The following is a 12,631-nucleotide window of genomic DNA, read 5'->3' as shown; positions in this document are numbered from 1 at the left end:
GCTCCAGAAGCAGCATGCAACACAGCAAGCACCACACATTCAAGATCTTCAGACACCACGACAAAAATCTCACACCGTGTTATGCTTATAAAATACACCCCAAACCAATGTCTGTAACAATGTGGTCCCTTGGGAAGAAGGGGCAAAGCATCAGTGTGGATCCGGCCTTGTACAGGGATAGCCCAAGCGGAAGACATAATTAGAGATGAGAACCACCAACATTGATAGCACCAGAAGTTAAGGAACAATGCTACTACAAGTAGTGCACATGGGTGTTAGGCCCAGAAGCAAAAATCACATCACACAATCAAACAAACAAAAGGAAAAAAAAAAAAAAAAGCGTATTAAATCACAAGAAAAGTGACTAGCCTGGTCCCTTTTTGGAAATAAAACAATCATGTTAGTTGCCAGCCTCATTAAACAGCATAGTCAACTCAAACATGGCTAGAAAATATAGGCCTACTTTTCAGTATGCTCAACTGTCCCACAGCTCATTGACATAAGACAAAAGGTGAACATTCCGTTGCTACAGACAGACAAAAGTATTTTAAAACATGTTCCAATGCAGATATAAAAACACTCAATGACAAATGTGCATATTAAGGCATTTACCGATGCAGCCCAGCTCAAGTCACAATGGGATCACAACAAATTTTAAAACTCCATGCAGAAGCCCGTGTCCTCCATGAAGAGTAGACACGTACTTCTAGAAATTACCCTGACAAAACAAAGTATTAAAATTCAAATGGCAGTGGATTACTCGTACTCTACCATGACCAACAGTACCTACATGAAAAGGAAGCCCAACACGCACCGTGTCCAGCACCAACACAAAGGCTGCGTCCGAAATCGCATACTTAACGAGTAGGTAATAAATTCCAATAAGTACTTACTTAACGAGCGCTAAAAGAGTACGTACTCTACAGCCAAATCTCGTTGAGTATGAATGAATTCCGCCATGTTTACGTTATCATGTGACCTGTGACGTTATAACAACTTCAGATATATGACTGACTGCTACAGGTTTAATATTTACTACCTAAATATTTTGATGTTGATGCAATTTGCTCCTTTTGTGGTCGGTCTTCTTGAATACACAAATGCCCTTTTATTGTTATTGTAGTTTAACCAATGTATTTGTGTTGTTTTTATGTTTGAACTCTATTGAAATGACCCACAGTTTAATCCTTGAAGATTAAACCCTTCATCAGTAACTCCACAACCCCAGCTCGTACGGTTTTCCTCAGCTTTTGCTGATATCTGCACAAATAAGACGTTGATCAGGTGCTTGAAGATCTCGGCTTTGGAGAAGAATGTTGATTTTACACTTGAAAAATGTAAATATTACTACTTAAAAATTAAAATTACCTCAGAAAGCATTTCTAGCCCACCCCAACACTTATCAACAATAATAATGATAAATGGTGACTAATAATAATAATAATTATTATTATTATTTTTTCATATCTATGCATAACGTCACACAAGACAAATGCAGCTAAGATGAATACATTTAAATATTCAGTCAAGTAATGAATTAATGTATGTGCTAATGAAACAATTAGGCTATATTTTATTTACTGACAACAACAGGAGACATGAATAAACAAGTAAAATAATAAATAAAAGTCAACAACACATGAAACAAAACTTTATTCAGAAATAGTTCTGTATTTGAATGTTTACAGACGGTGAATCCACATCCGTCCATCACATCCCTCACTGCTGCAGTCAGACTGAATCTGATCATGATGAGAGAGGGACATCGAGTCCTTGTCTGAGTGCACTGAGAGGATGAGGAAGACCATGATGAAGACCCTGAACCACACAACCCTGAACACGAGCAGGAGAACATGTGCGGGACGATCTGACTGCTGCTGTGTCTGCTCTCCATGAGCTCCACGACCTGGAAAACACTTACACAGAGTAAAACACTTTGTCATGTTGTCAGCATTCTATTTATTGCTGAATTAAATTTGATATTTTTACAATTGCATGTTAATTTGATAAAGCTTCATTATTTCTGTGATTTAGTGAACTGAACTGGTGAGCAGTTTCTGGTTCAATCTCCACCGGTGTGTCTTTACTCCAGGTGACTCCAGAGGGATTGAGATCCTGTAATAACAGCACTGTAAGTCACTTCAGATAAAAGTCTCTGGTAAATTAATACATGTAAATGTGAATTTTGTGAATGCTTTTTTTGTGTGTCTTGGGCAGAAAAATGCTTAATAAAGCTGCTTATTTCTTAAAGCTTCTTTTCTTCAATGTTCTACTATAATATTAATGCATGCATACATTTAATACAGTTTCTATTTGGGGTTTTAAAGGGTCAGGTCATCTAAACATATAAATTCAGTCATTAATGACTTGCCTCCATTCTGATCAATACTTTGCCTGAACATAAAAGGTGATGTTGGTCCGGTTTCTCCTGCTGGTTTGTGTTCATACAGTATCAGTCAATGGAGCCTGACTTTCAGATTCTTCATGACATTATTTGATGATACTTTAGAAACTTCTGAACCTCAGGCTTTATTGACTGATGTTGTATGAACAGAAACCACAGAACAAACTTGACCTAAATCACATCCTCAGTGTCTTTTGGTGTTTCTCTAGATGTTCTCGCTGGCTCTGGGGTCACTGAAGATGAAGAGACCACATCATCATCTGGTCCTGATGAGAAAACAAGTGGAGATGCAGTGATGGAGCATTTCACCCATGACACTCCATCTTCAGTGCACACGGCAGTCTGCAGACATTTCAGATCCTACAAAGATGCACAAACACAAAACAAAAGCAGTCATTTTAACAGCACAGTGTCACTTCATTTCTGTATTAGAAGTAGCATAATGATCTTACTTTGGATTTTTCTTTAAGGTTTTTTCCACAGATGCTGCGGTCACCTGCTCCACCACAAAATATCTGCATCAAATGTACAGCAAACAAGAATCAGAAAAGTGCTGTAATAACTGTTTATTAATAAACTACAACTTAAAATTAAAAATATGTTTTGATAACTGTAGTGTACTCACTGAGAATCTTTGATGGCAGCATTTCTTCATCAGTCTCTCTGCAGCAGATAAACACATGTGTCTCATCTGTCCCTGTAACATCCAGACAAGAGTCAGTCTCTGTGATTTATCTGTGATATACTGCATTTACATGTTAAGATAGATGCTGATGTGTTCACTAACTTTATCCAACACAAGAGCTCCACAATTTATCAACAACACTAATGTTCAAATGAAATAGATAACTTATGTTTACTTAATGTAGATTTATTTACATTACTTACATTCATCTAAAGCAATGTAGACAGTTGATTCTACATAATACACACATCTCTCACTCAAATGTCTGTTCATGTGATTTGCTCTTTTGCAGTTCTCTTAGAACATTTCTCTGTCTCATATTAAACAGACAATTAATCGTCTTTAAGATGTAGGATATATGGTTCATGCAAATCCACTTTGGAGACGTACATATGCTTACTGGAGATCCGTTGTCCGCTTTACATAATAAAACATGTTTTAATGTTGTTTTTCATCACAAATATACTATGATGTAACTGGCTAGCGTCTTTACACCTTAATAAATCAACAGTTTACTCTACAGTAGCTCAACAAATACGATTATTACATGGGAACCGTGTTTTGTTTTAGAATACTCACCTTTGTAAACACCCTCTACGCTGCTCTCCTTCACGTTAGATGACGATTCATCCCTTTCGCGTGGCATTCTGGGATTGAAAAGTATCCCTCGATGAACCCTTCAGAATCTTCGCTGAAGCAGTAGGACATCCGGGGATTACTCGCCTACTGTTTTATGGTTTCGAACGTACTTCTTTCTTCACATACTCTTTTCCCCCTACTATATAGTAGGCATATTAGAACGCAAATTAAGTATACGTACAACTGAATCTCGTGAGAGTTATTGCAAGTCTCGCCTACTCTTATGAACGCAAAAGATTCAAACATACTAATTTGTCACATACTGCTTTTTCCATACTATATAGTAGAGAAGTATTCGATTTCAGACGCAGCCAAAGAGAATCTGCCTTGCAACCAACAGACACTTCCTAATTGGTCATGTGACTTTTCAGAACATGTGATCCTGGGTGTTGTGTTAACGTCATGCAGCTATCTTGTGTGCCTGCCTGTGTAGATCCCCACACCTGAAGCAAGTCCAACGGGAAAACTTAACCAATTGCTCAACCACCACCAGTGTGCAGCATCCACCTGGATGTGATCGCAGCCATAGGTGGAGTGGAGGGAGAGCCAATTCAATGAATGGGGTTTGAGAAGCCATGATTGGCAAGAGTCAATGGAGGGAATTTGGCCAGGACTTCAGGGATACACCCCTACTCTTTACATGTGCCGTGGGATTTTTAAATGAAGTTACAAAAGAAAACCTTACAATTGTTACCAATTCCAGTCAATCGCACCCCAATATGCACATTTCACATGCTTGTTCTATTCAAAGTGGCATAACCGTATGAGACAAAATATCACTTCACCAAGTTCTGTCTGTGTGAAGAGACCCTGCAGCAAATCGGTGAAGTGTTCCCAAAGTGATGTAAACTTCAAATGACTTCCTTGCTAGGGCAGTAGTGAGAATTGAACACCACAGGAATCATAGGGACCAAAACAGTCCATGCAACTAGCTCAGATCTAACAAGGTGACCTCTGAATCAGGTGTTAACTAAAGCCTTCCAAAACATGCAGGGGACCCCTGCCTTAGTCTGATCACGGAAGCTGGTCTGAGACAGGATGTTGTATTTAACAGGTCACTAGAGAAAGGGTCTAGGGCCACAACACTGAAAAATCTTCCACATTTGCCAGTTTGCTTTTTAAAGGTTACCAGCTGTAAACAAACCCTGGTTTATGCAAATTGGTCAGCTTTGTATGAAAGAAAGTGACAAGGACTGGATTAAAGGAGTTTTATTTCATACATCCTATAGCCAGAAATTAAGCACAAATCACAGACAGGGAGGCACGTATGTGGTCTCAAATGAGTCACCTGAAAGTGAAAACAGCAAGTCAGCTTGACAGGCATGTTCAACCAGGAATTCAGCCAAAAAGCATAAACCATTGAACACCTACTTGGCTTATAGTAGTCATACACCTCAACGACTGCTGGCTTGAGATCCTGCACTGCAAGACTCTGTTTCAGTTGTAGCTTGTAGGTCATGGGGACACCCTTAGCAACCTGCGAGACAGGAGGGATGGAGAAGCACATAAGCACACATGAAGGAGTAGATAGAGAACCTACCCTGTGCACATCTCACCCCTTTCAGATACACCAGCACATGGTCATCTCCAGCATCAACCCGCTGCACTAGTGGAGCAAATGAATCTGGTGGAGATCCAAGCTGAGAAAGAAAGTCCATTAACTGTAGCAGCTTCAAACATTTTGGGATGTTACAAGTCATCTTAAAACATACGAACCAGTGATGTATCTGCTGTGAAACCTGACAGGAGTTTAATGTCCACAATAACCATGTTCGTAGTTGGTTTTGCACCATTGTACCTGAAGGAGTGAAGAATTAAAAAAAAAAAAAAAAAAAAAAAAAGCTCAAGGTTGCTCAGAGTTGGCACAAATTGCATTTGTGCAGCTATTCCAACCGTATACTTTATTAGGGGCTAAAGGGGATAACTACATTTGGACTGGCTTTGTGAAATGGTCAGAGAATTTAAGTGGTTCTTACGTCACAGTGATGTTCAGCAGGAGATCAGATCCACGCACTCTGCAGTCTCTTGCCACCTTCACTTCAACACTAAGTGTACTGGAAACTCGAATGGGTGTTGGGACGTTGTAGAAACATGCAACCTGGGGATAATAAAAACCCACCCACACTAATAAACACACCTACACTATGAACGAACAGGGACAAGCATAGAAGTTAAGCATGTGAAGTGTACGACCTGCACAGACACACAGGTGGAGCCCTTGGCTTGAACACTATATCTGCCAGGAATGTTCTTCAGCCGCTTCTCCTGATACAGCAGCCGGTTGTCTCGATTCACATCAAAGTTATACACCTCTCCTGCCACAGAGGACTGTAAAGTAACAGCGCTGGTGCCCTCCAGGCTGAACACTTTAGTGGCGAACAGAGACAGAGCATGAAGAGCCACCACAGTGTCCTAAAAATAAACAGGAGATTTAAAAAGAAAAAAAAAAAAAAAAACCCTCAGACATCATTTGTGCTCCTGTTTGGTGTGCGGTTTCACCTGGGTGGAGGAAAAGCCTCCATAAGGATTCTGCTGGGCCACAAGCCAGTTTGACAATGCGGTTAGCATAGCTCAGATCAGTGGTCGTGAGAGGCTGTACAGAGAGAACCGCTAGCAGCACATAAGAGCTGATCTCCACCGCCAGAGTGTCACCAGATGACGTCTGAGACCAGTGGAGCTTGTTGCCTTAGGACGAGAGAGGACAGAAAGTTGATGCCAAAGAACCTGAACATCAAGAGACTAGTGAACCTCACCTTCAGAAATGGCAATGTTCTTCAAGGCAGTTAAAAGCCGAGCTCGAGTGCTGGTCTCTCCAGCCAGACTGAAGGTGTAGGCAAGCAGAGCCGTCGTGTAAGTGTTTCCCAGGTTCCCAACGACAGGCCTCAAGCAAGACAGAGCATTGGTGATGACCGGATCCTGAAAGCAAAGCAGAAAGGGTCACTACACCAGTGGTTCCAAACAAAGTCTCTGGAGGCTATTTAATACATGGAAAACATGCAATGTTGAGGGGTCTCCAGGAATTACTGGACTACACAACTGGAAGGTCAAGAAGCTGGCAGACATGTTTTACCGTGACAAGGACGCCCATTTCAAGGAGTGATGCAACAACGTAGCCAGTCATGGTCACATTATCACCAACACCACCCTAAAAACGGAGCAGCATGACGCTTTAGGTCCGACGTAGACTTCAGGTCAGTTACAACACATTTAAAGAAACATGCACCTTCATGTCAATATGGTACAGGGTTCCCTCTTGCATGAAACAGCCATCTGAACCCTGCTTGCTGATCAACCAATCCTGTGCACTCTGGAGGACACTGGGATCAATGAAGATGAAACGCCTTGCTAGGCCGAAAGACCTCATGACGAAGGTGGTCAACCTGGCCAGGAAGAGTTGCATTACAACCCAATTCAATGATGCACAAAAGGAAAAGATTGAAACACACCATGTATTGGATGCATCGTAGCCAAATGTGCTGTATGAACCATCACTGTGCCTGTAGTTTAGCTGTCCTTGGTATCCTGTTCAAGTCAAAAAAAAAAAAACCTTGGTCAGGATTCACATTACACCAAATGAACTCCGAGTAGGACTTGTAGGATCCGGTCATCTGTACCGCTCTGAAGGTAACCAGTGGCAGTCTGTCGGATGGTTTGGGTGAGCTGCGCAGTGCCTTCCAGGTACTGCAGGATGTAGATATTGGGAGCAAGAGTTATCATATTTTGTTCTCCACAGCCAGATGGCATCTGTAGCAAGCCATCAAGATTATTTAGCGCACGACCCATTATGTCCCCTAAGAAAAATGAAAACAATGCCGCCTGAAACCAGTCATTTTGCTGAAATTCGATTCATTAAAGGAAAAAGTTTACCAAGGACTGAAACAGAGCATTTGGCAGATCCCAGAACCACATTTGCTGGAAATGTCAGAGACACATCTTCTGAAAGGACACTCCCTGTGGACAAAACCGAACAGATCAGCAGAGAGCCCTACAGTTTGCTGGTAGAGCAAGAATGCATTTAGAAAGTCACAGAGTGCAAACAAACCCTTTGGACAAAATAACCAACTCTGGGTGAAGATCCTTTCAACTCCTTCAGGCTATAAAAGGAGCAGAAGTGCACCAAATCAGTAAAACTGCATGAGCTCCATGATCAGACTCCAGAAAGCTGGTTAACGCTTACCAGAACAAGTAGAACTTTCAGTAACAATGTCAATGCGTCCTCTTGTTGGCACGGTCACAACTTCAGTGCCACATCGAACCTGGGATTGATCAGCCTGAGCACTGACAGTCACATTTACAGATCCTATAATATAGACGGGAAGTGAGCAACATCTCATACTCCTCAATTTAGAAGACAAACCATGAAAAACAGACCAAGGACGATGCGGAGAGAATCCATTAAAGGTCTTTCTCCCACTGGCACAGAGACAGGATGAATACGGATCATTAAAAGGTCGAAGACTGAAGTCAGAGGAAGACCCTGGAGTCACTTTAACCTGCCAATAAACAGTATTATTAGTACACAGTAAAGAGGTCTCTCCAGTTTCATTTAGGGGTGAGATTGACATTTTCTAAGATGGAGTTCTTGCACGGTTAACTTAGCTAGCTTAGGCCTGACAGGGACAGTCTACTGAAGTCTCCATATGTAGTGTGGTGGTCAGTCCATAACAGTCACAATCATGTACTGAAATTCTGGCACATGATACGGCTTAATTTGACAGTGCAATACTAGTGGAAGGTGGCCCAGTTTTAAATTGCCAATTCTGACAGTTACAACAGGCTACAGCTAAACATGAAAAGTTCAAAGCAAGGTGATACAAGCCTGTACACACACACACACACACATTAATGAATACGGACCATGATGCACTTGGACAGGTAGTTGAAGACCGTGGCCTTCAGCTCAAAAGACTCTCCACGGATGATGGAGTAAGGCAGGGAGAGCTCCAGGAAGAAGGGCTGGAAGACCGTCAGCTGAACCGGAGGAGCCAAGCCAAAGCCTTTGGAGGACACACAGAATGCCTCCGTCTCCCATGTGGTGATGGTGTCAGGAACCATCAGATTAACTCTTGTGGATCCAGTGTTTCTGAAAAGCACACAATATACATTTATTAATTAACATGGGCCAGGAGGGGTAAGTGGAGCCCAAGTGGCTTTAGATCATGGTCAGACTCATTCCTGGGGGGCCACAGCCCAGCAGAGTTCAGATTCAACCAAAACAATTCAGCAGAACAAGTCCTACAGGCTCAATTGAAGCCTACATGGCATGTGTTGGGGCAGTGTTTGGAACTTAACAGTTTGACACCTGCTTTAAGCCTAGTCCACATGTACATTGATTTATCCTCCATTTAAAGTTAAATCCACATGAAAGTGCAAAGACTGACACAGTGAAGAAAACCAAACTAGCAGGTGCCTGACCCTAAAGCCAGTTTACATGGGGCAAGTCTGTAACTGGCCAAAGGAAATAAGTGCACTTAAACCAGCAATGCTGTCCAACCAGTGAAACTGGACAATCTGTAAATGTTCACCTTGGCAGTAGTTTAAGGTTCCATTTGGGACCAGATATTGCATGTGTGTGAACGAGTGGCCAAACCACAAAAAGCTGTGTGGGTAGACAGGCCCTGGTGATGGGGAGTCATTTTGCTGAAACAAGATTCTTCACTGACCCCACTTGAGAGAGCTGCCAGATCCAGGTTTCCGGAAAATAAGTCCTGACAGTCACATCAAAAGAACCAACATCACCTCCAGCACCCCCACCTCCAATGTCCTTTGATAGAGAAGCCATTTGAAAGGCTACAGGACGAGGCACTGAAAAAAAAAAAAAAAAAAAAAAAAAAGCCAGGACTGCAACAAACTGGGTCTCGTCAAATTCAATATACACTAGATAAATAAGGGCCATGCACCAGGCTGTCCTATATAGGAAAACAACCGAAGACACCTACAGCCAAAGTTGCGATAGTAATTCAGGCCTCTGTAGGTCAGGCAGTTAGGTTCTCTGACCTGCAGATTTGTTGCAAGCTTCATCCCCACACTCTGTCAAAAGACAAGCATAAAGATGCATTTGAAGAATCAGTCAGTAAGTGGCTGAATGACTGCAAACAATTTCCAACCTGGAAAGCGTCATAAGCTTGGTCCGTAGGAACAGCTCGACGGGGTCGAACATTCAGGCACTCCTGTTCATCCTCAACAGGAAACGGATAATAGGATTGAGATCGTACTGGGAGCAGGTTGAACACCTAAAAACATGGAAGGGGAGAGAAGGGTCAGGTCAAACCCACCTCACTGAGCAGTTTAAGATACACAAGTATTGTAGCAAACCGCAGTGTTGGTCTAGTTTTTAAAAACTAGAGACCGGTCTATGGATAAGGGATTAAAACACCTGTAGGATGAAACCCATGGCACATTGGTGAAATACCAGGCAAATACGCAAGATCACTTGGGAAAAAAAAAAATAAGTCTCATCTGGATTAGCATCCATTGCTAAGTTAAACCACCAAATCGCATAGGAGAAAAAGCTTTTGACTGTAGATGTGGTAGTTTGACAAATATTACGTTGCTTGCAACAATTGCTTTGGTTTGTCTAATTGATCCAGCTGCAAAACCTGGATGTCAAAATAAAGTATGACAAGACTAATGAACTGCACATGGATACCGCTTCAGCAGTCAGACGTCTTCCTGGCTCCATGATCCGAACACTCTGATCAACAGCACTGAGGCCACACAGGGATCCTGCTTGAGCAGACACGGTCAAAACATTTCCCTCACCAGGAACAGCTGTAGGGGGAGAAAACTGCAGAGACACCTGGAACAAGAACAAGCTCAAGCTGAAGGACATGCTGCCACAACCCACAGAGTAGAGGTGCTAGATGTCCACACACCTGGTTTTGGAAACACATTTCAGTGTCAAGAGCTGCAGTAGCAGCAACCACATTCTCACTGGGCAGAACACAGAAGGCCAGAATCTGCACTACTGGAGCCATATCGACACTGACAGACAGCTGGAACGACACTGTGCCACTTGGTGCATTCAGGGCCCTCACTTGAACCGTCTGAAATCCATGCAGGACGATCACTCCTTTGGACAAGACCTGACAAGAGACAGACTGGGGCATAAGAGGTGCCAAAAGAGAACCAAGTGCAGTCATCAAAACCAGCATCCACTCACCATATAGACGATGTCGGCACTGTAGTCACCAGTCTCTCCAACAAAAGAATATTTGATTGTCACTGGATACTTGGCACCACATTTCAGCGGCTGCTCAAGCGTCCCTATAGTCAGTTCACTAAACGTTGGGTAGTCTGTAGCAGTTTGGAAAAGCGGCACATTCCTCGTTTCCGTAGTGAAGTAGGGCGATTTAGAATCATAAAAATCCTGTGATGTTGCACTTGCCTGAGGAACGAGTTAATAGAATTAGCTTCTTACAGAAGTCAGTTTATATAGAAAAAAACCCTTTCGTACCATCAGATTCAGACCAGCTTTAGGGAAATCAGCTGTGTTGAGGGAGAAAGAAGCCACTCCGTTCAGGTTCGTAGTCAGATTAAGCAGCAGTTTGTTGGGCCATTGGCTAACATCCAGGAGATAGACTGCCTTCCTTGCTATTGGAGTCCCATTGAAATAAGATGCAGAGATCTGTTGGGATAGAAAGGTTAGGAAAGGGAACCAATGAGGACGGTCGAAGAGCTGAAGCTTTATTCACCTTCCCATTAAGGATTGATCCATAGTTAAAGAAACCTGGGAGGTCCGAAAACGAGACCTTGCCAACTTCAAACGTAATGAAGACGGTTGTGGATTTTGACATCATTACACCTTGGAGAAATAAAAAAAGGCACCAAATAAGAAATGTTCAAGTCAGTGTTAGTTGACAGGGATTTGAGACCAGGCCTTTTCATCCAGAAAGGCTAAGATTAAGTCTGTCAACCCCATAAGACTTGTAGGACTAATGGGATTAAGTCACTGCATTAATCAACTTTTAGTCAAGCTGTAGCTGCCAACATTTGTCTCAAGTCATTCTCTTCAGGCCAAGTCAGTTTAGCTCAAATTTGAATCAAGGACTGCATTTTCAAAAACTCGAATGACCGTTTTCCTTTTTGGGTGAACTATCCCTTTGACAGTAGTGAAAATGCAGCAGCTTTATATCTGAAAAGCAGAATAAGACAAATACAGGAGCATTACAATTAAACTCCTTTTTCAGATCAAGTAGGAGTACTTAATTTAACATGCTTTGTTGGTTATGACGATGGGGATAGATAGGAATGTGGTCCCTTCAAGACGGTAGGCATGCAATATTGACATGTTCAGTTTATCCACCCAGTCACGGTCACTTAAATCTAAGCCATTACACAAGACACTTGGACTGCTGTGTGTATTAGAGCGTGGATCAAGTGCTGGAAGTGCTGAGAACTAAAGTGGACGGTGTCAGATAGCACTTCTAGCAGTATGATTCTGCCCATCTGGTCTTAATTCTCTCACCTCATCCCCAACCTTTTGGGTGCTAATGCCATTAAGTAGTTGGTTCACATTCTTCCACTGCTGCCATACTGAGACTAGATCTGCAACCCCCACCAAAAAAATTAAAATTGTTCAAATCAGCCAGGTTCTCACCCGTTCCCTCTTCAGTGACGTTCACGTTAACAAGGAAGGAATTTTGCAGTTGCTCTTCAAATTTGGTGGTGAAAAACTCTGACGTACTGATAGTAAGGGAAGCACATCCGGTGTTGTTCATCTGGTAGCAGAACAAAGAGGTGGTAAGATTCAGGTGTAGACTTGCAGAAAAAAAAAAAAAAACCCTGCTCTGCACAGTGGTCTCCTACCATAGCGGTTTTGTTAAGACACACACGAGACACACCAGGTACCACAGAAAACGGGAACGGCTCACGACATACTTCCACCAACGCTTGACCAGGTA

At 42.4% G+C, this 12,631-nt stretch overlaps 1 long non-coding RNA gene and 1 pseudogene across 1 annotated transcript; both read right to left on the bottom strand.

Moving 5' to 3' along the window:
* Positions 1-1,636: 1,636 nt before the first annotated feature.
* Positions 1,637-3,830, bottom strand: LOC113084451 (uncharacterized). Its single transcript, XR_003283744.1, has 4 exons — positions 3,669-3,830; positions 3,030-3,101; positions 2,857-2,919; positions 1,637-2,764 (listed from the first exon to the last, which is right to left on the bottom strand). It is a non-coding gene; the product is annotated as an uncharacterized LOC113084451 (long non-coding RNA).
* A 1,092-nt stretch (positions 3,831-4,922) lies between these two features.
* LOC113084445 (alpha-2-macroglobulin-like protein 1) lies at positions 4,923-12,626 on the bottom strand (annotated as a pseudogene).
* Positions 12,627-12,631: the final 5 nt, after the last annotated feature.

This window comes from Carassius auratus, unplaced genomic scaffold, assembly GCF_003368295.1.
Source record: "Carassius auratus strain Wakin unplaced genomic scaffold, ASM336829v1 scaf_tig00040041, whole genome shotgun sequence".
NCBI classification, from domain to species: domain Eukaryota; kingdom Metazoa; phylum Chordata; class Actinopteri; order Cypriniformes; family Cyprinidae; genus Carassius; species Carassius auratus.
The sequence above is the reverse complement of the archived record's forward strand: the minus strand, read 5'-3'. Positions and strand labels throughout refer to the sequence as shown.